Source organism: Macrobrachium rosenbergii, chromosome 12, assembly GCF_040412425.1.
Source record: "Macrobrachium rosenbergii isolate ZJJX-2024 chromosome 12, ASM4041242v1, whole genome shotgun sequence".
NCBI lineage: Eukaryota > Metazoa > Arthropoda > Malacostraca > Decapoda > Palaemonidae > Macrobrachium > Macrobrachium rosenbergii.
This window is the reverse complement of record NC_089752.1, coordinates 34,671,384-34,698,722: the sequence shown is the minus strand read 5'-3', so window position 1 is coordinate 34,698,722 and position 27,339 is coordinate 34,671,384. Positions and strand designations below refer to the sequence as shown.

Below are 27,339 nucleotides of genomic sequence, written 5' to 3'. Positions count from 1 at the left end.
ATATATATATATATATATATATATCTGTGGTGCATCACTATATTGTGATCGAAAATAATGAGTGAAAAAGCCACAATAATGTAACTGATAAACTGTATTTTTCAAGATACAAAAAAAATACAAAAAAGGATAAAAGCAAGGGAGCTTCCGACCGCTTGCGCAACGGTCCTCTTAACTGCTAAGTCCACGCCGAAAGATTGTGTGATGTTTTCCTGGATCGACTGTCACGAAAAATTTTTTCAACGTGTCTTTTTAAGAAAAACAAGTATCTTTATTCAGTTGGCTGAAGAGGACCGTTGTGCGAACGGTCGAAAGCTCCCTTGTTTTTATTCTCTTTGTATCTTGAAAAATACAGTTTATCAGTTACATTATTGTGGCTGTTTTACTCAATATATATATATATATATATATATATATATATATATATATATATAGTGTGTGTGTGTGTAGCCGAGAAACATCACTGAAAAACACAAAAGATCTAGACAATCCAAGCACTTACTGAGTAAATCCTAGTGGACCACGAAAAGAAACTGACGTCACATATCCAGGAAGGGCAAAGGTAAGTATAAAAAGCCATTTAACCGCTTTGCTCTTCGGGATAAAAAGTAGATCGCCTTCCATTATTTGATGGACCATCGCCACAGCAGCGAGGCTAAGTGATCCAGGGTACTGTGCACAAAATCCCAAAAGAGCCTTAACAGCTATGAAAGCCTTAACAGAGCCAAAATCGTTCTCTCACTTGTTATTGAATGGAAGTGAAATTGTCAACAAAGGTAACGCAATGTAAAAGACATTAATAAGTGATCCCAGAAAAATCTTGAACACAGAACGAAGGACTAACAAAAGCTTCGCTCCTGCAGAAAAACATAGTCTAATCGAAGTACGAATCGCGAATTTCCCATTAAATGCAACACGGGTTCATGGTGGCGCTTGGCTTCCTGAGCGAAATTCACACAGATAACAAAAGAATTATGTGACTCCATCTATTGACGTCCTGAGGAATTACCGCCCATAAAACTATACAAGCGGCGGTCGGATATGGAATACTTCAACACTTATCGTAATGCACAATACCTTCCATATTTGAAACAGAGAGAGAGAGAGAGAGAGAGAGAGAGAGAGAGAGAGAGAGAGAAGAGATGGTGAGGCGGGGGTGGGGGGGGAAGAGCGCAAGTTATGCGAAAGGGGTTCGGGGATTCCATGAGTTCAACTTCCTACCAAGCTCAATCTAAATGAAAAAAAATTATATCACATTGTGCAAACAGCTGTGTAAAACTCTCTCTCTCTCTCTTGCTCTGTCTCTTTCGAGGTGGTGGTGGGGTGCAAGGCTGGAAGAATAGCTATGAAACTCTACGCACTTCGATCGGGGTCTGGATAAAGATATAAATCTTCAATAAAGAGAGAAAAAGTGTTGTTCGAGCACCACCAGTGAAGAGAGTTTGTTTATTTTACGGAGGGCCTAACGGGTTACGGGCGGCAACACTGACAACCACAGAAGATACAGGTGGCGCCATCTATTGGCGTCCTGAGGAATTACCGGGCCAAAAATTATACTTGCGACTGCTGATAAGGAAAATTCAATACTTTTCGTAATACATTATACCTAAGAGAGAGAGAGAGAGAGAGAGAGAGAGAGAGAGAGAGAGAGAGAGAGAGAGAGATAATGGTGGGGGTGGAGGAGCGAAAGGTATGTGAAAGAGGTACAGGGTACTAAATCCATAGTGTTCAATATAGCTGCTGAGCTCCAACTATAAGAAAAAAAATATATGACAATATACTAACAGCTTTGCAAAACTCTCTCTCTCTCTCTCTCTCTCTCTCTCTCTCTCTCTCTGTGGAGGTGGTGGTCGTGATGTGGGTGGGGCCGGGATGGGAGAAGAGCTATGAAACTTCCATGCACTTTGCCCGGGGTCTGGATAAAGAGATAAATCTTGACTAAAGAGAGGCCAAGCGTTTTTCGAGTGCCACCAGTGAAGGGAGTTTGTTATTCTTTACGGAGGGCCTGACGGGCTGGAAGCGGCAACGTGGGGAATGGCAGGGGAAAGTAACAGTTTAAATCCCATTCAGTGAAATCCTTACTGAACCCCTCGGCGGCCGAGAAAAATCAAAAACGTTTGTTCGCCCTCTGAGGCCAAACATGCAAATGCATACGAGTGCTCAAGTCAAAAGAGATTACTCTGCTGGGAACGACGAATTTAGGCCGGTACTTAATCACCCAGTTTCTTCCGAGCAAAATTGGATAAATAAACTTTCAAATTTAAACATTCAGCTGAAATTCGAGAATAACTCATTCACGTTTTCTAAAGGCAGATGTAACAGAAAAGTTAGTTAAAGATAAAGTAAAAATATCAACAACAAACAGAGCAAGTCGATGGATTTGTTGTTCAATTGACTCTACCTCTTGTATACACCCACATCGACCCTCGTGCCAACAAGGCAAATGAAAGAGAGGCCTTGGTGGGGAGCGAGAACAGCTCTCTCTTAATTACACACTGCAACAAGAAAGAGATGTAGGACAACACTTCGTCACCTGGTCACCTGGGCTCTGGTGCCTGTTAATAGAACTCTTATCCCTTTTTTACTGAAGTGCTATTACTCATTAATTGCTGGAGTCAATTTTATTTGCCTGTCTTTGTACATTTTAAGAGATTGCTTCATTTGAAATTTCTTGCGTTTCATAACGCGAAAGTGGAGATATGAGTTTAAACATAATTTTAATCAATAGCCTCAGTTCTCTGGAATTGGTTTCCCTCACTCTGCACCTAGTTCATATCATCTTCTCTTTATACAGTACTAAAACAGAGAAAACCCTCCCTTCTCTCTGCAAAATTACCATTCTTTTCCACCTGAACAGTAGGCTTAAGGTTGCATGCCACGAAATGTCAACGGTCTCTATTATAATATTACGCATTTACTCTTAGCTACAAAACGTCCTCTCATTATCCGAAAAAGGGACGAACATTCTTATCAGCTGATATGAAAAAGGAGTTCTCATAATTCCAAGTGACATAGTTAAAGTAAAAGTGCATTTGGAAATTGGGCTGAAAAGTGTTCTTTATAAGATCTAAGCACTCTGCATAAAAGTAGCCTTGCATATTGACCGATATATAATATATATATATATATATATATATATATATATATATATATATATATATATATATATATATATATATATAAATCTACAACTTTTGCAGATCTGCTTCTTATACAAATAAAAAAAAATGCCACTGGCATCATAAACAACTTCCCCTAAGAGGACTTTGGCTAGAATGTACCTGCCATTCTCGTCTCGGGCCTCGGGGGAAAGGCTTCTCCTAAGGTCCCTAAGACTGGGCTAGTCAATTAGCAAATGTTTGACAAAGGGACCAGGCAGTCATTACAGTAAGGTTGACTTTCATTTACAAAAACTTGTGTGAGGCGAGTATCCTCAGACGGCAGCGTACAATTTCCCATTTTCTGAGCATTTTTGCTATACTTCCAAGGAAATACGATACTCGTAATTTCTTTCATTTGTTTCCCCCAACTGTATTCCAATGTTCCTGCTATATACTCCTAACAAGTGGTCTGATGTCTGGTAAGAAGTCATTGCATATTAGTCTATATTTCACTGGAAGCATATCAGATACAGCTGCTTCTGCTGTCAGCCTTTTCATTACCAGACACTTACATGTACTGGGACCCAAGAAAATTTTACTTTTATTCCTCTGTAATTCATTAAAAGAAGTCACTCTTGAATTTTTAAAGCCAATGGATTAGTAGAATTAAAAGCACTTTTAGACTTTGTAAAACACTTTTGGAGTGCTAAAAATAGTAAAGTTTCCTCCAGCAAATAGTTGCTATTCACTCAGTAACAGTTAAAATTCCATACAGTTCCGCAGTAAAAGCAGATGTCATGACTGGTAGTGTACTTTATACAATAAAAATAATTTCTATATACTCCAATTCCAAGCACTGGATTTAGGGCCGTCAGTAGATATAAAAGATGAGCTGTAACGTTCTCCAACATGTTACATAAAAATCGAGCCGATTTCCACCCCGTCGCATTACTTTTAGAGCCAATAAAGTAATGGCAAAATGTTATCTCGGGTAACTTCCATGGAGTGGTGTTGTTATTTTGAATGAAAGCACCTCATTCCTGGCATTACGAAACTATTCAAAATCTGTTTTACCCTATATCAATAGAGTTGTGGAGATATATGGTGTGATTCACAGTACCTGAAATACTTTTCGCTGTTAGCAGTCTGAAAGTGGGAGAGTTTGCAAGTCTTTGACTCTTTGGAGTCTGTACCCACGTCGTGCAATAGGAGACTGACGATGAAAGTCTAAAGGTAGTTCGACAGCATCTACAGTACTAGAAGGCTTGGAATAGGTGAAGTATCTACAAGCATCTGTGGCCAACCTAATTTCAGTATGGTGTACAGAGTCTAAAATCTTCAAACGACTTGGTGTATTGTTCAGAAGGAAAAGCCTTAGCTCTGCTCAATGGGCACGCCATTTTTCCTTGTTTTATCTAGTTCCTACGTGACTGAAGCTGCCTTTAGTCATGCAAATGCAATTCTAACAAAGCAGCGGGACACGCTAAACCTGAGGAGCGTAGCCAACATGAGTGCCCTTTTTTGAAGCCCATCCAATGTATACCTCACATTAATGATTACAACTTCAGAAAAAGATATGTTTTATAAAAACTGATATACGGTATTTTTATTGCTGCTTATTTCCCTTTAAGCATACTACTACTACTGACAACGACAATTCCTTATAATAATTTGATCATAATACGTACGTATTAAGTTTCTTTGAATATAACATCTTATTTTAATCACAATGTTTGGGGGTCGATGAGCTGAAGAGTTTGGGAACCCCTGATATTTCCGATTTATATGCACGATGACTATCCATTATCAACCTTTTAGATAGAAATAAAACAAAAAGGCTGAGGACTTTTCCTTAACCATAATCCACGGCCGCAATCTTTCCAACATGTCCTAGTCATCACGGTTTATATATAAAAACTGACAACGCATAAACACGAAGTTTATGCAAGGTTAAAAGCGGTTTAACCTCCTCGCTTACTGGAGCGAGAAGCACATCACCCGCGCCATCTGTTTGGGCGATACCAAACTATCGACACATGGCACTCATACCATAATGCTGGAATTTACGATCTTTCAGTACACCCCCTGGCAAGAACAAGTTACAAGTATAAAGAGAAATTTACCAGTCTCAACATGGAAGGCTTCGCTGGTATATGCAATTAAGTAAAAATATCTTTCTGATACTGGAAGAAGCTAAACCGGAGATCGAAGTAAATTCGGGACATACTCGTATAGACGCAGCTTTTCATAAAATAACCTCTTTCCCACGCGTAAAATAATATTCCTCTGATTGAACTCGAGTTGCAATCGTAGTGTAAAGAAGAAAGTCCAAGGTGGCGCTATCTATAAGTTCTAAGAAGAATTATCTAAGAAACTATACCTGCACCCGTGTAAATAAATATTAATATATCAAAATTTTCATATAACAAAAATGTTGATATACCACTTTCAATTACTTTTCGCTTCATTAGGTTCTAACAATTTCTCGTTTTGGTACCCCAGTATTGTTCTCATATACATAACGTCTTTACTAACTTACTTTCTGAGTTTTCCATTCCGAAAGTACTGTTATAAGGTTTTTAACCATTGCTTTTACAAACATTAAAGGAAATCATATCTATTGAAAGGAATACTGATCCATGAAAAGCCATTCATAAAACGGAATAAATGGTAGAAAATCCATAATTTCAGTATCTTTCTAGTATCTTGCGATTGATAAATGAATTTTCACTTTATTTCTCACTGTTATCATTTAGTTTTTAACGAGAAAACCAATAAAACGGTTTATATACAGAAACACATGACGCATAAACACGAAGTTTATGGTAAGTTATAAACGCGTGACTCCTAGCTTACTGGAGCGAGAGGCACATCACCCGCGCCATCTGTTGGGCCGACGCCAAACTATCGACATAGGGCGCTTGCACGATAATGCTTCAATTTACGACCTTCTGTGCACTCCCTGACAGGGAAACGTTACGAGCATAAGAAAAAATTACCAATTTGAACACGGAAAGCTTCACTTGTGTATGCGATTCTGTCAAAATATTTCAGGTATAGACGGAAATTAAAGAGGAGATGGAATTAATGCACGGCATGCAAGAGGCAGACTTCATAATAAAAGCTCTTTCACACGCACAAAATAATATGCCTCTGATTAAACTCGAGGGGTAACTGTAGTGCAAATAAGAAAGTTCAAAGGGGGTCCCACCTACGACTGTAAAAAGGAACTATCTTCTAAGAAACTATTCTTGAACCTGTAGAAGTGAAAATTATCAATACTGTACCTCCAAATTTTCATGAAAAAAATGTTATGTCAGCTTTGATTATTTTTAGTTTCATCATCCAATCACTTCTCATTTTTGACACTACAGCATTGTTCTCATATACAAAACGTCTTACCCAACGTACTTTCTAAGTTTTATTCATTTCGACAATATCCTACTGTTCTACTGTATGGGATCATTGCTTTTATAAAAAATTAAAGAAAATAACATATTACAAGGACCACTGATTCAAAACAAGCCATTTCTCAAAAGGCACCGAATCCTTAATACCTTAGCATTCACAAAACCTTGCGGTTTCTAAATGAATTTTCATATTTTCTGTTTCATTTATATTTTTAACGAGAAAACCAATGAAACGGTTTATAATACAGAAACGGATGACACATAAACACGAAGTTTCTGTTAAGTTAAAAACGGTTTGACTTCGCGCTTCCTGGAGTGAGAGACACATCACCCGCGCCATCTGTTGGGCAGACGCCAAACTACCGACATAGGGCGCTGGCACGATAATGCTTCAATTTACGATCTCCTGTGCACTCTCTTAGGATACGTTACAAACATGAGAACAAATTACCAACCTGAACACAGAAGACTTCACGTGCGTATGCGAGTCTGTCAAAATATTTCAGGTATAGACGGAAATTAAAGAGGAGATGGAATTAATGCAGGCCATGAAAGAGGCAGACTTCATAATGAGAGTTCTTTCACACGCATAAAATAATATGCCTCTGATTAAACTCGAAAAGTTAACCTTAGGGCAGACAAGGAAGTTCACGGTGGCGCCATCCACAAGTGTTATGAGAAATTACCTTCTAAGAAACTATACCTGAAACTGTAAAGTGAAAACTATCTGTACTTAAAATTGTTCATATGACAAAAACCACCGATTATTTTTCGCTTTATCATCTAACCACATCTTATATTTTGTCCCTGTGGATTTTATTCTCGTACAAATACCGTCCTTTCTAATTTACTTTCCAAGTTTTATTCATTTCGAAGGCACAGTAATGCGTTTCGGGATCATCCCTTTGACAAAAATGAAAGGAAATCATACTAATTAAAAGATATACTGATACAAGACAAGCCATTTCTAAAAGGAAACAAATTACAGTCAACCCACAAAGCCTTAATAATTATTTCTAGAATCGAATTAGTAAAAATAAATTTTCTTTTTCTCACTATTTCATTAACTTTTTTAACGAGAAAATAAATAAAAGAATCCAGAGAGAGAGAGAGAGAGAGAGAGAGAGAGAGAGAGAGAGAGAGAGAGAGAGAGAGAGTGATGCTCGCGTGAAGGGTCACAGCGGGAAACGAGAATGAAAGATCTCCCCTCCTTCCCCAAAGAAAAATGAATCAATAAAGAGCGTATACCGAGGAATTCCCCATGTCTCCCATTTTTCTTTATGGAGATGGGGTTTTGGGAGAGGGTCTTTGAAACCTCCGGAGGATTTTGTGGGGTTTGAGGGGGTAAAAAGGAACAATCTTCAATAAAGACAGACTCAAACCAAGGGTCCTTTGAAGGCTAACGACCAGAATGGTCTGCGTGATTTACCGCGGGGCTTCCGGGGTGGAGACGGTGCTGGAAATGACAGCAGACTTACGGAAGGAAATCCTGTCTTATCAATTGCTGTCTATATATCCTTTTCCAGCAGACAAACTCAAAGCGTTTCATAGCTCTCTCTCTCTCTCTCTCTCTCTCTCTCTCTCTCTCTCTCTCTCTCTCTCTCTCTCTCTCTCTCTCTCTCCAACGCGAGCGTGTAATTTTCTACTACTGTGCATTTCAAGGCCGTGTCTAATAGGTTTTCGCCACTAAAATCTTTACAAAGCATCGGATATGGATCGTATTTTGGAAATAGCTATTTGAAGCCACAGCCTAATTGGCAAAAATATGCAGTGATGTATAATGTTGATAATTAAAGCACTTATCAGACTAAATCAAAGAAATTTAAAGGGAAACTTAGCTAAATCTAGCAGGCTCGTAGATAGAGGCTAATAAAACGTCATTACTGAAGGCCCTCCCACTCACTGATCCTGTATGTAATATGACCTACTTTACTAGACTCCCCGCCCATATACTTTACGAATGAAGACTCAGATGTTGGTAGTAGTAGTAATACTAGCAGTATATGGAATTCTTATATTGTTTCACACACCCAGACACCTACCCTACATACTCTCTCTCTCTCTCTCTCTCTCTCTCTCTCTCTCTCTCTCTCTCTCTCTCTCTCTCTCTCTCTCTCTCTCATCTGTTCGATGAGTCATGTATCTGAGTACAATAAGGGAATGGGCATCAAATGAGAATATTATTTGTGTAATACAGCACCATGGCGCAATTCACGTTTCCTTTAACTTGAAATATGCACCAAGTCTTACAGTAACACTCCCTATGAAAACCATTGTTACCCTGGATGTTGCGGTTCGCGTGTACCTGCTTAGTCCTGCTAAATGAATGTCACATAACTCAAGTGTTCTAACCTTAGCTTCCTTAATGCATGATCAGACCCATAATAAATCTCCAGTGTATAGCACGTTACTCGCCCTTCGTTGTTTTGTTTGTGTGCCTCTGTGTCAGTTTTGTTGTTTCTATACGCTTCATTCATTTACTTGAAACTGACATTAATGTTTGTTGTAGGGCTGTCGAGAGGTTATCAGTGAGTCTATGTATTCCCGGTTTTATCTTTTTATTTATTTTTTTATGGATTTGAAGTTACTCATTCTTTCAATTTTCAGTTATTTTGATTATTTCATTTACATCGTTTATTATTATTATTATTATTATTATTATTATTATTATTATTATTATTTTATATATATATATATATATATATATATATATATATATATATATATATATATACAGTATATATATATATATAATATATATATATATATATATATATATATATATATATATATATATATATATTTTATTCAATCATAACTACATTGTAGTGCTGAATGATACTCGTAACTCATAGTCCAAGCGCTTGGGCTATGCCCTAAATTTTTTAATCCACTAATCCACTGACTATACTGAACTTTACTGAAACTGAAGGAAATATGAAAAAAAATATTGTAATATAAAATTATGTAAAAGGATATGTTGTTGTTTGTTTAAGATGAAGCCAGCCTGGTGTGAATCAGGGTCTTGTGCTTTAAGCAGACCATATGTGGAGAACTTTCGATGGAAATAGAGAAAATAAAATTTCGATAATTATCGCATATCCTACTCAAGGTATTGCTTACTGTGCAAGAGAGTCAAATATTCGTGTTTTTACGATCATTATCATACTACTGGGAACCCTGCTATTACGTCTGATGTCATAATTTACATCACAACTAGCCTCTCGCTGGGTGCTCACTAAATTTAGCAAAGTTTCCTTTTAAATTTCTTTGATTTACATTAGACATCACTGCATATTTCTGCCAATTAGGCTGTGGCTTCAAATAGCTATTCCCAAAATACGATCCATATCCAATGCTTTGTAAAGATGTTATCGACGAAAATCTATTAAACACGGCCCTGTAACGCACAGTAGAATACAACGTTAGCAGTCCATATCCTAACCGGGAATTCTGTAGCTACAAATTTACAAAAAATGGAAGTGAAATAGTGACATAACACGTAGGGCCCATCTCGATCATTATAATGATTACTTTCAATCTGAGTGGTTACAGGCATATAAGACTGAGTGGTCTATCTTCCATTGACGTGATAACTTTGTTCGGACGTGTTTAGAGAGTGAAACAAAGGAGCAAATGAAGAAATAACACTTATATAAAATGTTTTGCAATTGAATCATTAATTTTTGAATATGAAATTAAATAAAAGTAAAATACCAAAACGACTTTATGGTTAAACATCCCTAACAGGTAAATAAAGAAAAAACAAGGAGAAATGACTAGACATACATAACAAGAATCGAAATCATATAATTACTGTACTATTAAGTAGTTCAACCAAACCACTGGGCTAATTTACTTAGCTCTCACATGGCTACAAGAAGGATTTGTCTTCATTAAAGATAAGGTTTCTACTTTATTTTTTTTTAATTACAGCTTGTTAAAGTAAAACTGAACTATAGAAAGACTTCCAAACATTTCAAGTCAAAGCTATAATTATTGAAACGGTACCGAAAATCAGAACGAAGCAAACTACCTTTTAAATATTGCAGCTACAACCAAACCGCCGCGGAATTTGTGATCTGGTGAAAATGTCGAACAAATGGCTTTCGAAGACACTAAAGAAAAAGAAAATATTTTTTCTATCAGGTGGAATGTTCCAAAAATTTCAACATGCATTATATTAAAGATGCAGATAAATTGTGTAGGAAGAAGAAGAGAAACAAAATGATGGTTTGATAATATTTAAATAAGAGATAAAACAGACATAAAAGAGTTAGGTGCGTCCAGCTACTACATATTGTGAGAGAGAGAGAGAGAGAGAGAGAGAGAGAGAGAGAGAGCTGACTTCAACTGCCTACAACTGAAAAAGGAAGAACTCTAACCAAAACATGAACTGTTAACTAAAGCGACAACGATAAAAGTCGAAATATATTATCGCCATTCTTTGGAAAATAAGTTATTAATTCCTTCAGCAATTCCAAAAGCAAAAAAGAAACAAGAAAGTATCTAAGAGACGTTCGACGCTGAAAGCATTTACCAAGGGTCTCATGCTTTCCACTCGCCAATAATTCAGCAGGGAAAATCAATACTAAAACGACACAAAAACGAGACTTTTTGTTTTGTGTTTTTCATAGTTCTAAAATTATCACCACTGAAATCATTCTAACATTTATTATATATGTTAAAAAATCATAAGTACTGCAACTCACTTGGACATTTCATTATAAATGTTGAAAATTAAGAAAATATCCAGATCAATTCAGACATAGCCAAAAGAAGAATCAAGCATCCTTTAAGGGGCATTTGAACGCATAAACATTAAGCAAAACATCTGCATGATTAATAATTAATTCGCAAGAATGAAACTGTAAAATTCTTTTTAATATTCATTGAGCAATAAAACGGCTATTTAATAAGAAAAACATACTGAAAAATGGTTAAAAAAAACTATTTTAAGACCGGAAAGATTACTTAACTATATATAACATAAAAGGCGACCTTTGTGTTCCATAAGCATCTTATTCATGTCTTATCTTCAAGATCTGAACTCTTTCCCTTCCGGCCACATCTTGGCCAAGGTTAAAGACCGTTTAACCTTCCTGCCCAGGAGAATGCGAAGCACAGTACCCACACGTGTTTGAGCCAGATTATCGATACATAGCCCTCACAAGATAAAGCGCGAACAACAATTTTTAGTGGAGCCTGACATGGAGTCAAAATGTTTAAAGAAACTTACAGCGACCAAATTCGTTTCTCCGTACCTCGGAATGAAATGTCGTGGTTTGTGTGTTTGTATTAGCAATCGTGTTAACAAGTTTATGGGTCGAAAGACGGTAAGGCGAGGAGATTCAAGTGGTTCATGAGACAAAAACTGCAGATCTCATAAAATAAGCTCCTTCCCAAGCATGACAGACAAAAGACTTCGGTCGCGAGTTGTTCATGGCAGCACCATCTATTGACCCTCGAGGGAACTACTGCGAGAGATTCAATAATGCCTTATACCTGAAAATTTATTCATTACTCACGGCAGCCATGTTTCTCATATATTTCTCCTGTTTAAACAGTGGCATAACCAGTTCTGAATGTTTGTACCTCATAGGGTTTAAGATTTGTTCTCTCAAAAATACTTTGTTTATTAAATAATGGTTTGCATGTTTTCGACATTGCCATATGCATTCAACATCCCATTCATAAATAATCGAAACCAAGATGGCCGCAGGGACCTCGTTGAGGTCTGTGCTAGCTGATTTCTCTCTCTCTCTCTCTCTCTCTCTCTCTCTCTCTCTCTTGGTTTCCATTATTTATGAATGGGATGGGAGATGCATATGGTAATTTGCCGAAAACATGCAAACCATTATTTAATAAACAAAGTATTTTTGTGAGAACAAATCTTAAACAAATATGAGGTACAAACATTCAGAACTGATTAAGGCACCATTTAAACAGAAGTATACCAGAAATATGGCTATCGTGAGTAATGAATAAATTTTCAGGTATAAGATTGAATTTCTGGCAGTAGTTCCCTCGATGGTCAATAGATGGTACTATCACGAACACCTCGCGTTTTCACGATGGTAACTTCTCGACTCGTGGCTGAAGTCTCTTGTCTTTCATGCTTGGGAAAGAGCTTATTTTATGAGAGATCTGCGGTTTTGGTCTCCTGAACTACTTGGATCTCTTCGTATTACAAATCTTTCGACCCCACAAACTTGTTAAAACGATTGCTAATATATATATATATATATATATATATATATATATATATATATATATATATATATATATATATATATATATATATATATATATATATATATATATATATATATATATATATATATATATAATACATAGGCTATATCGAAAATTTGCCAGTGAAGATACGAGGTGTTGGCACTAGAGGAACTACTGCCTGAAATTCAATATTGCCTTATTTCTGAAAATTCTTTCATTATTCAAGATGGCCATACCTCTCATATCCTTCTCCTGTTTTAAAAGTGGTATAATTAGCTATGCACGCTTTCACATCAGATTTGTTCTCACAAAAAATATTCTGTTCACTAAATATTGATTTGCATGCTTTCCACAAACTACCACATGAATCCCACATCCCATTCATAAACAATCCACACCGAGAGAGAGAGAGAGAGAGAGAGAGAGAGAGAGAGAGAGAGAGAGAGAGAGATAATGAATCTGTTGCTCAGTTGGCTCTACATCCGCGTTGCGTTGAGCTAAAAGGCCCCTAGGCCTTCCAGGCAAGTGAGGGAGACAGGCGGTGGTGGGGAGCGAAGACAGCTGTCTCTCAGTTCTCCTCTTCAGAAGGGAAACAAATGTAGTTGCTACAAACCTCGACGGGGTTACTTCGTGATCAGAGATAAAAACGAAACGCATTAAGTTTATTTTTTTCTTTTTTACCATACAATCATTATTTTCATTGTGATCTTCACTTAATCGTATGTACGAAAAATTATCCTATTTCCACAACAATTGGGAACACATATATACAACTAAAAGAAAGTTACAGTTGCCAAATACGTTTCTTCGTATATGAGAAAGAAAAAGGTTTGTGATTTGTGTGTATATATCAGCAACCGCGTTAACGAGCTTACGGGGGCTGAAAGATGATAATACCAGGAGATCAAAGAAATTCATGACTCAAAAATTGCAGATATCATAACAAGAGGTCCTTCCAAAGCATGAAAGAGAGGACACTTCAGCCGTGAGACGTGATTCGAAAATTTGCCACCGTGTAAACGCTTGATGTTCATGGTGGCGCCATCTATTGGCGGTCCAGAGAACTACTGCCTGAAGTTGAATCAAGCTTATACCTAAAATCTTTTTCATTATTCACGACAGGGAAATGTCCCTTGCCCTCATAAATGCCATCCTGAACCTATTCTTACAAAATTGGCGTTTCGCTCTAGGGATGTTAAAAAATTCTGGATAATCTTGATAGTTGGGGTGGAGAAACTGATGGTTGCTTCCCTTTGCTTTTCCAAAAGTTTCTAGTGTGTCGTCTCCCAAGATTACTAGATTTTATACATTTTTATGTCGACGTAGTATCTTTGTGGATGAGCACAAGCTTAGTAATACAGTGCCTGTTCCAAAGAGTGGCATATCTGCAGACTGCAGTAACTACAGGCCAATTTCTGTTCTCCCTGTGCTCTCCAAAGTTGCGGGAAAACTTATTTTTGAGCCACTATATGAGTATGTGGAATCTAAAGGGCTGTTAGCTGACAGTCAATATACAGGAAGCAGATGGGTACCTGCGATGCTCTTTTAGACTTGACGTGCCATTTGCAAGAGAACCTTGGCAAGGATTTTGAGTGCAGAGTAATTCAAATAGATTTTAGTGCTGCTTGCGATTTAGTAAATCACAAGGCACTTATTTATAAACTTCAGAATCTTAGAGTGGGTGGATACTGCCCTAATAATAGTCTTTGTGCATTTTAATAAAGTTTTGTCTATTTATCTATTTATTTATTTTTTTTTTAATAAGTGGGATCTCTTCTTTCTGTATTACCCTATACTTCCTCTTACTTCTTCCTAGTGAACGCCATATTCTTCGGAAGCTTGAATTTCAAGTCAATGGCCCTTGTGGGCTTATTCCATATGAATCGGTTTCATCTACTGAATAATAATAATAATAATAATAATAATAATAATAATAATAATAATAATAATAATAATCATCATCATCATCATCATCAATACTGAATGCCTACACTTAATACTGTCTGAGTTTTGTTCTTATATTTACATACTACGCTTACTAAAAATAATTCTTCATTACTGGAAAATAAATTATTACCCTGCATGATCTGGACAAATCGCTGTACGCCTCTTAAATCCAATTTGTAAATTATCGACGAGAGAGAGAGAGAGAGAGAGAGAGAGAGAGAGAGAGAGAGAGAGAGAGAGAGAGAGAGAGAGAGAGGATTTGTTACTCAATCGACCCAGCAATCGTGTTGACGGGTTTATGGAAGTCGAAAAGCGATAACACCAGGTGATCCACGAAGTTCATGACACAGAAACTGCAGATCTCATAACATGAGAGAAAAAATACTTCAGCCGCGAGTAGAGAATCGAGAATTTACCACCTTGTAAACGCGAGAGAGAGTCAAGGTGGCGCCATCTATTGGCGCTCGAGCGAACTACTGCCTGCAACTCGATATGACCTTATACCTACAGATTCTGCCAACATTCACGACAGCCGTGTTTCTAATATCATTCTCTTCCTTTAATAGTGGCATAATCTGTTCTGAATAGTTGCACTGCATATTTATATGAGTTTAATCCTCACAATTAAATAATGTTTCATTAAAAAAATTTTATCATCATTACTGGAAAACAAATTAATAATCTCTTTGTTCTCGACACATCACAAGATGCCTCTTCACATCCCATTTACATTATCGACATTACGAGAGACAGATATACTGAATTGGTTGCTGCCTCTCAGCAATCGTGTTACTGGGTTTATGGAGGTTGAATGACGATAAGGCATCCAAGATCATGACGTTAACACTGCGAATCTGATAACAAAGTCTCCTTCCCAAGCATGAGAGACAAAACATATCAACCGCGAGTCGAGAATCGAGTATTTACCACCATGTAAACACGAGCTGTTCCAGGTGGCGCCATCTGTTGGCGTTACAGGGAACTACTGCCTCAAATTCAATATTACCATATACCTGAAAATTCTTTCATTACTCACTATAGCCAAGTTTCTAATATCGAGATTATGGAGAGAGAGAGAGAGAGAGAGAGAGAGAGAGAGAGAGAGAGAGAGAGAGAGAGAGAGTTATTCACTCGGTCCTGCAATTGTGTTACCGGGTTATGGAGGTCGAAAAACACTAAGACGAGGAGATCCAAGATTTTTACTACATTAAAACTACAAATCTCATAACACAGTCTCCTTCTCAAGCACGAGTGAGATTATGAGATAACTTAGCCGCGAGTCAAGATTTTACCATCGTGGAAGCGAGAGTTAGTCCAGGCGGCGCCATCTATTGGCGTTCGAGGGAACTACTTCCTGAAACTCAATACTGCCCTATGTTTGACCTGTTTGACATTATTCATTCATTAACTTACGATAACCGTACCTCTCATATCCTTCTCCCGTTATAATTCTGGCATGATAATGCTGTATGAGATTTGTTCTCATATATAGGATACTCTGTTTAGCTTTATCGCTAAAAAAATAAATTCACCTGCACGCTTTCGAAAAACCACCATAATGCTACACACGTCCCATTCATAACAGAGAGAGGGAGAGGGAGAGAGAGAGAGAGAGAGAGAGAATTTGTTACTTAGCCCCACAACCTGCGTAGAGCTAAAGGGCCCCAAGGCCTTCCAGACAAGTGAAAGAGATTGACAGTGCTGGGGAGTGAAGACAGCTCTCTCTCTCTCTCTCTCTCTCTCTCTCTCTCTCTCTCTCTCTCTCTCTCTCAATTCTACCCTACAGAAAGGAAACGAATTTAGTACTACAGACCTCGACAACAGTTCTGCCGCTGTCAGAGATATAACAAGACAATAATTTTTCTTATATTACCATAGTCATATTTTCTAAATAAACCTCAGTTAATCTCACGTAAAATAAAGTGCCCTATTTTGATCATAATTATGAACACAAATATAAACCTAAAGAGAAAAAAAAAAATAAATGAGACAGTATGCAAAAAGTCTTTAAAAGAAAAATTACACAGCTTCATCAAGATCAAAAAAAATACCGAGTTAAAAAAAAAAAAAACGTAAGTGTAAACGTAGCTAAATAATATGAAATGAAAACTGAACTCCTCTGCTGTTCGTAAAATTTAAAAAGCAAACTGGAAAGAAGCAACGGAAAAAAATGAGTCTTTGAAACCTGCAAATGAAAGCATGCATATAGTTTTAAACAAATTGTGAAAAATAAAACTACGATAAAGAAAGGCGTGAAAATAATTTCTGATACATGAAATTAGACGAAAACTTCTAAGCATCCTACAAGACGATTGAAAGACCTACGGTGGCCTACAAGCAAATGAAGTCAAGTTAATTATGCTTTTAAATTAGAATTCGTAAAAATGCCACTTCCAAAATAAAAATAATGATAAACAATATGACTAGGACAGAAAAATTACAGTCATTAATAACTGAAATTACGGGGGAAATGGTCGAAGGCAAATTTTATCTGAAGTGACACAAGGAATGAATAAGGAATCATGTCCTGAATGGCGCAAGAGCAGTCGATACATAAAGTTTTATTTTTTTAGGGAATAATAGTAAAATGAAATCTGAGACAAACGCCGAACAACGAACTTTCAAATTGTTCTCCAAAGACCAACACAATAATTAGTTGAAAACAGAAGCTGTCAACACAGAAAAAAAATCACGAAAAGATAATGCCGGTAATAAAAGATTATGCAGATAATTAGTTTCAATTGCAACATCATCAAAGCGTAATTTACACTTTGCGTTACGTTGAACCGAAGACGAGCAACAGATGTAAGGAAGTCAAACGCTAATGCTCGAATGTAACTGCTCTTAGCGCAGTTTCTGTTAAAGCCATTAAACGTGCATTACCCGAACTCTGTGCCTCGCAACAAGGAAAGCCACATACATTTTGGTGTTCATGTTAACAAATATTGGGTGTTAAAAGAGCTAACGTAGAGATCAAGGTAAAAACATACAAAACTCAGGCTTATTAACAAAAGCTCCCACCGGACACAAAAGAACAATGAATTCCAGATACAAGTAACCTACTTGGGAAAGTTATGAAGCTCAGGGTGACGCCATCTATGGTCGAACTGAGGAACTACTACACGATATTCCTGACATTAAATTTTTTTTTTTTTACACAGCTCTCGTTGCATTTACTACGTTATATCTGTCTACTGAACCTTCAAATATTTACAGAAATTGGTCTCATCTATAAAAAAAAAATGCCGTGTCTGGTACCTGGCGTGTATTGTAATTTCATGAAAATGAAAAATTCACTTCTCGTTCCTACTAAATTGTCAGTGACTTTCAAAATCTTGTCAATCTTAATGATTACATGGCTAAGGAACGATAATCTTCAGATGTATATTATATAACATTTTTTATTATATACAAATTCTATAAAAAGCAATTTCTAATATAACATTAAACATTTGCTTTTCAGTCCCTTGCCTTCGCTAGTCATAAAAGGAGAAACAGGTAGAAAGGCGAAGAGAGAAAGAGAGAGAAAAGAGGAACGGTATAATGCTCCACTAGAGGGTCACAATGGAGAGCGAGAATAAAAGATCTCCCCTTTCTCCTTGCCGAAAAAGCAATAATAAAAAAGAGCATGCAGGAATTCCCGAGCCTCACTTTTTTTTTCTGTAGAGCGTTGGGAATCAGGGGAGGGGCTTTAAAACCTCCGGACGAATTTGTGGATTTTCTAAGTTAGGAGAGCAATCTTCGATAAAGAGAGACGAAGCATTTTTTGAGTTTTTATTTATTTTTTTTTTTAAAAGACCAGCGGTCATGTGACAAGAAACGAAACGAAACAGACCGAACAAGTAAAATATGCGCCGAAGTTTCTTCAGCGCAATCGAAAATAGATCTATTTTTCAGTGGTCTCGGTACAATGCTGTATGAGCCGCGGCCCATGAATCTTTAACCATGGCTCGGTGGTGGCCTCTCTTATATCGTTGCCAGATGCACGATTATGACTAACTTTAACCTTAAATCAAATTAAAAGTATTGAGGGTAGAGGGCTGCAATTTGGTGTTTGATGATTGGAGGGTGGATGACCAACGTCACAGTTTGTAGCCCTCTAGCCTCAGTAGTTTTTAAGATCTGGGGGCGGACGGACAGACAAAGCAGGCACAATAGTTTTCTTTTACAAAAAACTAAAAATCCTCACCTGATAAAAGGTGTGCCCACTGCACTCATTTTCAACAGTGATGAGTAAATTAAAACGTTTCTAAGTTGGGTTGGGTAAGTCACGAATTCACAATCTACGCCATAAGATTTTAATCAACTGACGAAGGACAGTAAAATAAAATAACAGACACAGCTTACTGTACAAGCAACCAAAGCGTTATCAGAAGTATAAAAAAAATATATTGATAAAACTAGGTTTCGAAGGGAAATTGGCCACCACGCTTTTTCACAGACCTGGGGATAGCTTGATCCTATTTCCTATGTAAGCCTATGAAACCCTAGGAGTACAAGACAAGGGAAAAAGACTGACGGTGACAGGGAAAGGATCGCCCCTTCATCTCTCTCTCTCTCTCTCTCTCTCTCTCTCTCTCTCTCTCTCTCTCTCTCTCTCTCTCTCTGTGTTCAACTACAGGAGAAACTGACGTTGCCCATCACTGCCCTTCGAGTGTCAAATTTAGAACGAAGGGGAGACGTGTCACGGAATTGCCAAACGATGATCACTATCAGGGTCAGAAGTTAAACCTATAAATAATAAAAGGGCCTTTCTATATTCATCATAACGAAAAAAACATTTATAAAAGAGTATTAAATAATAAGGGCGCTATAATCTTAAATCTCTTTATAATGAAAATTCCAAAAAAAAAAAAATCGGAAACAGAAATTCAATAAAGGATTCAGGAGTAAATGCATTGCAAGAAACTGAACGAAATAACAAATTTATTAAAAGAAAAAAGGAAATGAATCTGGGCGTCCTACCGAGATAAAAGGCATAATCCGTGTTTAATTTCTAAACTGGAATCCACCGAGACGAAAATATCGTAAAATGAATGTGGCAAAAAATGATTTGAACGATATGATGCAATCGTCAGAGATCTAAAGTAGGAAGGATGTGAAAAGAAAAAGAGGGTAATAATGTTTGAAATGAAACTGAGAACCAGCAGAGCGGAAGCTCTTAACTGCTGGTAATGAAATTTAGAACGAGAAAGAGATATCAAACAATGCCTTTCAAGTCACTATTAAGACAAAACAGTAACGATGGACGTCACACTTCTACAGTCAATGCTATACCTGATTCATTACCTAGGGTTAATTATAATTTTATACACAGGATAAAAAGAATTAGCGGCTGCTAAAGTTTAAAACACAATGTAACTATCCCCGAATGCTTTACTTAACAGCTACACTCTTCAAGTTCCGAAAATACACACGTACAACAAATAGATAATGGCAGGACATTCTACAGAATACGAGATGCTGAGATCAATGATGGATCGTTTGTCTAAAACCCCTCGCCGCAATTGTAGTGTGCAAATTATAGTTCCTGAGAATAGATGTTAAGTAACGGACATTTGGTAAATTATATGCCACGCACAATAGTATAAAATATACGCACATTATATGATCTCAGTAAATATATATACTATAAACATGATAAATCAAAAGAAGCTTAAATCCAATAATACGCAAAAGCCCATTCAAAGGTAAGAAATACGATCAAATAAAAGGCACGAAACATAAGCAATGACCCCTACAAGCCGAGATTAAAAATTGAGAGAACTTCTGACAGTTAGGCTACAGATAAAGTAAAAAAAAAAACACCCGGGTTAGGCACTAGCATTGATGGAAATTAATTTTTTTTCACATAAAATGTCAAATAAAAATCAGAAGAAAACAAAATGCCCTGTTAAGAAAAGCAAAAACATCTTGTATTTTTTCAGAAATACCTGAATTTCCAGTTATTCTTATTTCATGTTCGTAATGGAATTTCTGGTTCTCCATCAATACTGAAGTGAAATTGCAGAAAAATCCATTCACAAAAGAACGTTCATACATGGAAAATAAGAATAAGCCTAAAAATCTACATTTATAAAACTCGACGTTCTCTCAAGTTCAGCCTGCATTTTCATGTCTTCAATCCTCTACACAAACGGGGTTTTATGACTCGATAAAACTCTTTTCTTAATATATTTCTAGTATTCAAAAAAGTTAAAGCAAAAACACAGGGAAATAATACTTGAAAGATTCAATGTCGATGACATAGAAAGAATACCACCGCTTGCATGAAATGCAATGCGCGCAACACTGATGAAGCGAGTTTGCCTCGGAAAGGGAACAAGAGTTCACGGTGGCGCCATCTATTGGCGCTTTGAGGAACTGCCGAGAAAGATCCTCAACAGACACAGCCCCTACAAATTAAATACTGTTAGCATCGTGTACTTATCTGTCTCGTATGTATGTATGTATGTGTATATATATATATATATATATATATATATATATATATATATATATATATATATATATATATATATATATATTTATAATTTAGGCCTTCTGCCAGTTTAAAAACTAACATTACTTAATTAAGAAAGACACCCCAACTTAACTGAGGGTGTCAGACAGAGGGCAGTTTCCACCCAGAGCCGGCAAGAAATGCCCATATCTTCTTCTCCCTTATTGTAAATGTATTTTCTCATTGTCTTGCCATTCCTTAAGCTTTTAATCCGACACTCCTTTCTCTATTTTCAACCTTACGCTGGCGCAGAACCTCCTCATTCCAGATAACACCAGCGAAGACGAGATCAAACTGCCCACCGGCTCGGTCACGTGACCCAAGACGGGTCAACCAAGGGTCTGAGAAAGGAAAGCAAGACAGACGCCATTGTTTAATTTGGGATACCATTCCCTGAAAAGACCTCTTTGTAACCGGGTCATGGTGTTCTTTTGTCATTTTAGCTACAAATAATTATGTTTTCTCTGTAATCCTTCTTTATCAAATTGTGAGTCCCTTTGAAATTCAACCGTACTTATTTTTACTTGCTTTATGTGTAAATAAACCTTTAGAATTTACTCCTCTGGGTCCCACTGGCGACCGTTCCATTCCCTTTTTCCTGTTGAAAATTACAAGTAGTGAGCTCTTAGCCAAGGCCAGGTAAGATTTCAATATTATTATTATTCCTGGCTCTCACTTGTAACAATATATATATATATATATATATATATAGAGAGAGAGAGAGAGAGAGAGAGAGAGAGAGAGAGAGAGAGAGAGAGAGAGAGAGAGGGGCGGGATATCCATATAGTCTACATTAACTGAAAACTAATTTAAAATAAGTACCGTGCAAAAATGAATGGGCGAATACAATCTACGAACAACGAATTAATCCACTAAAAAATATATTTTGTACAGTAATATTTCTAAAACGCATGATTCATAACAACACAATAAATACAACCAATACGGCACAATAAAATTTGAATGGACATTCACAGACCTCACAGACATAATTACTGCGTTTTCCTTCTTGCTTGAAAGCAAAATCAGAAATGATAAAGACGATTGTATTTCACAGATACGCTGAAAATGCTTATATATTAATCTTCTATTTCTTTTTCTCCCCATACTAACCACGCTTGCCAAACGCCTGAAGACAGTACCTTTTAAATAAAAATAAACAATTTGTAGCATTCTTCTCGCTAAATAAAAAAAAAAAGATCTTTACCGCAAAATATATAAAAAAAATTGAAAAATAGTACTTTGGCAGAATTTACACATTATAATATATATATATATATATATATATATATATATATATATATATATATATAATATATACAGATATATATAAGGAGTCAATACTGTGCCTTCGAGGGCCAACATTACCCGATGCCGAAATGCAAACGTTCCATGCTTCCCTTTACTCCCACATGCTTCCAGCTGATAGAGAGAGAGAGAGAGAGAGAGAGAGAGAGAGAGAGAGAGAGAGAGAGAGAGAGAGAGAGAGAGAGAGAGTATTCGATCAACAGGTAATTTTCCATGAATAGTCCATTAAAAAATCAAACCTCATTTAAATATATATACAATATATATATATATATATATATATATATATATATATATATATATATATATATATATATATATATATATAAATATATATATATATATACATATACATATATATATATATATATATATATATATATATATATATATATATATATATATATATGCATATATACAGCTATTTAGATGACCCAGGTTCCAAACTCAGGTAAGTACAGATCGATTTGTGTATGCTACGGTAGTTCACCAAGCAGTGAATGAACGTTTTAATTTTCCGACTGCAGCTAGGCCGTTAAAACCTTCCGCAAAATATTACAACTATGCAACGTCTGACGGACACAAATATATAAACAGAAAAAGAGGTTATATTAAATTTTCGAAACCTTTTGCAGCACAGCCGCTGTGTCGTTACATAATGAGAATCATTTCGAAGATTTAAACTTAGGTTTGTAAACTAATCGATGCTTGTAACCTTCCCTCTTCGAATCATAGTGATTCAGCGTCTGTAAGCAAAAATACAATTTGTCCTTTTGTCTACATTTTAAAAATTCCTGACGATTGGTTAAACTGATTATTTGAGGGTTATAACTGAGTCACGGTATTATTAAAGGAGTGCGTAACAATTATGGAAACCATTATCGGCCTCACAAGTATAACTTGGCTTCACAAAAATATACATGCTGATACCTGTGATAATTATTATATTTTATTTTTGCTTAATTATCTGTCACTTATAGATATTTCATACCTACACAGTTATAATGAAAATAAAAAGGTAGGATGATTATTTATCAACATGTTAACATTAAACTGGTCGTGCAGTATCTACATATCGGCTATTAGTTAATTGAATGTGTACACAAGAAACACCATTGTTCAATAGACATACCCGGGGAGCGAATAGGGTATGTACATATCAATGACCTTTTCGATAAACAGTCAACATGATTACCATAATTAAGAATCTTAGTTTTTCTGACGTTTATGCAATATGCAGGGACGCTCACATATGCCAAAGAACGCCACCATCGCCAAACTGCTTTACCACACAAACTAAACTTTCCTCCTGGCTGGAGACTCCAGACATCATCCCACGGAACGAGGCACACAGAGCCATCTAGTGGGGCTCTGACGGAACAGCGCTGACGCGAGCTCAAGCGACTCTACCCATCACACTGACTTCAGACTGCCACAGTACGTTACAAAGGTAAGTCTTTCGAAAAAGTTTTAATAAATTAGTAAAAGTCTACATGATACTTACACAGCCACACCAATTTAGGCATGACTCGTTAAACCCCACTGTAACATTATCAACCTCATTGGTGAAATTATATATATATATATATATATATATATATATATATATATATATATATATATATATATATATATATATATATATATATATATATATATATAGCCAAACCGGATTTGGAGTTAGCAGCCAAATCTTGAATTAATGAAAATGTTGAAAAACTATATCTACGTCCATATATATATATATATATATATATATATATATATATATATATATATATATATATATATATATATATATATATATATATATATATATATATATATACTATGTAAGAAAACTAGACGCCACCACCGCTAAAGGGAGAAGGGTTTATAAGGAATAAATATACATAGTACATTAAGAGGGTTATAGGTGGACAGAGGCATTTGCAGGTCGACGACAATAAACACGAACACACTAACACAGCAATAGTACACCGACATTCAGCTACAGCGGAATTCCACTCATAAATTAACATACATAATCAATACAACAGGCCATAATCAAAAGTAAATACCCGGAGGGGAAAATGACGAACTGTTTTATTGTAAGCAAATAGTAGCTCTCATTGCGTACATGTGTGCCTCACACATTTTGCCTGAGAATTCAATAATCAATACGTCTTCATTCGTTTTAATTGCTTCACTGTTTGCTTATTTGATTTCGCTTCTTCGGTAAGTCAGGACATGTCATATGACTCGACTGTGCCGTCAGTTGGGTAAAGCAATAAGACATATGACTCGGAGAAATGTTCGGGGGCAGGTGAGGCGCTGGCAATAATGACTTAGAAATGAATGAGGTTTTCTAGCTGACCGAAGAGTTACTTAGTAATGAATGCTCATCCTTACAGTTGGGATTTCAGAATAAAATTACAATCAACCGAAAGTGAACTAAATAAAGAACACTTAGTTATACTGCATTGCTTCTTTCTCCTGCAATAATAAAGTGACATTCCGGCCGCATAAGTTATTACGCCTCATTTGAAACAAGGTTTAAAACATAAAGTAATGTTTATTTCGTATAATGTACTGCCTGAGTAGTCTCTAATACTACTCAGTACACGTTCATAATTCCTGGTAGACTTTTTACACAATTACAATGTCAACCACTGGCCATGAATATTTAAAGTTTCCAATATTGCTTCCGAAGAATTTATTCACACTTTTCTAATTGAAAACCTTCCTAAGCTCTCAGAATTTCTAAAACAATTCTTGTTCCTGAACACTCGCGATTTTAGAAAACGCATTTCCTACTAATCATCTCCACTTTTTTAATACCATATATTTTCTTACAACGAAATTTCAATACAATAGTGCTTCTTAAATATTTCAGTTGCTAATTACATAAGAAATGCTGGTGCGTCTTGTAAAGGCTGAGTGAATTTGTCAAAAATGAATGTTGGTTTTCAGAAGTCTGAGAAAGCCTTTGGCTAACAAGAGATGAATTTACAAAAATATTTTTGCTCTTTTCAGGTTTGATCAATTGATTTAATAGCGATAAAGCTTAAATATAAGGCATAAACTCACATGCATTTTCTCTACCAACTATTTATACCTAAAAATTCTCAATTTTCCGGAACTTAAGCCCCTAAGACATTCGCAATGTTGAAATCTTAATGAAATGTTTCAAAAACATTATCTTTATCCAAAAACATCCTGTTTGCAATAATCAGCTATCTCCTAAGAAAGAAAACACTGGAAAATAATAAGTTTGTAATAACGCGCTATTATCGTAATATTTTTAATGTCTAAATATGTATTTCTTACAATGCATTCACCCGAAAACATGGCACGAAAAACAGTTCTTAATTAACCTCGTGTTACTTCGGCAAAAAGTCATTCATTATTCTTTCTTAAATTCCTAGCCATTTAAACAAACAGAAAGATGCAGATTATACATACACACACACATATATATATATATATGTATATGTGTGTGTGTGTATACAGTATTTGTATATATACAAATATATATATATATATATATATATATATATATATATATATATATATATATAAAATTTATATATATATATAGCCTATATATATATGGATGCAGTAAACGTGGTAGGGAATAACATTTCTTAAATTCTAAATAACACCATTTTTCAACTCTGTAAATTGCAGTGTCTATAAATCAGATAAATTTGTAACATATACTTCCAAATTACTGAATTACTTTAAAAGTGATTTGTCGTGATAAATGGTTTTTGAATTCCCGAAAGATTCTGCGAATACCGCTAACCGTAAATGTGATTCGTTTCCCCTTTGTTTTATAAATGAATGAGGTCAAATGCAATCCCCAATGCCAATCTTATTCACGCACGGAACACACGTAACAATTATTAGTCCTGTCATACATGCTGCTGAGTTAAGAACTAATGGTATGTATGGCGTGAGCACGCACCCACGACACTACAACAGTAACGTGAGCCGTAAGACTACGCTAGTATTTCTCGTCAATCTTTATTAAATATAGCCTATTTATAGCGTAATATACTACTGACTCTTTTTTTTATATTTTGTAATATTTTTTTTAATCATGTAAATTGTAAAACTATTGAAGATTTGGTTTTTATGCGTTGTTTTATTCCTCGGAGTTTGATTTAGGGTTAAAGAAAATGTCAAAAATAATAAAACATCACCACCAGAAAATACGTAAAACTTACTAAAAAAAAACTTTACTGGACCGGTTAGATGGGCAATTTGATTTTTCATAGAATTGCAGCCAATGCCGATTTTTAGTTTAGTTCCAAACATATTTTCTTCAAATGAATATAATTACATAATGTCCCCAAAAAATATAATTGCTAATATATTCTATATTATTAAAATAAATGTAACATAAATATCTATCGCCGCCATAACAAGGAAAAATCAAATTCATTGACATACACCATGTCACTGGAATTTGTGTTAAAGTGAGAGAATAAGAATAATTAAAAACTTACGTTACTCTTCAAGTCTGGAGAGAGGTGACATGGAGTTTTCTTAAATATCTTTCTTGCGAAAATAAGAAACCTTCCCGATTCGCATTCACTCTACCTCATCATCACACCGAGCGCCAAGAACCAAAGGAAAACTCAACAAGAGACTGTCAATGCCGCTTTTGTTACCTTTGTTTATTGTCGTTTCAATGAGACGAGAGGCAATGTCGATTAGCACAGGTGCCTTCCTTTTTTTCTTTGCTTTTCTTTTCTAACTCAAAGTTTTCCTTAAATGGGCGAACTTTTTGACGAAAGGTTTGTCAGTAAATCCCACATAAATTACATGGATTATATTTAGTGAAAGC

At 35.9% G+C, this 27,339-nt stretch overlaps 1 protein-coding gene across 2 annotated transcripts in view; it reads right to left on the bottom strand.

Moving 5' to 3' along the window:
- LOC136843625 (limbic system-associated membrane protein-like) overlaps nt 1-27,339 on the bottom strand; it is a 146,908-nt gene that overhangs the window by 119,254 nt on the left and 315 nt on the right. For both annotated transcript variants that reach the window (XM_067112170.1, XM_067112171.1), the window contains exon 1: nt 26,999-27,339. This exon is cut by the window's right edge and continues 315 nt beyond it. The gene's annotated coding sequence lies outside the window, so the exon portion shown is untranslated. The remainder of the gene's footprint in view (nt 1-26,998) is intronic.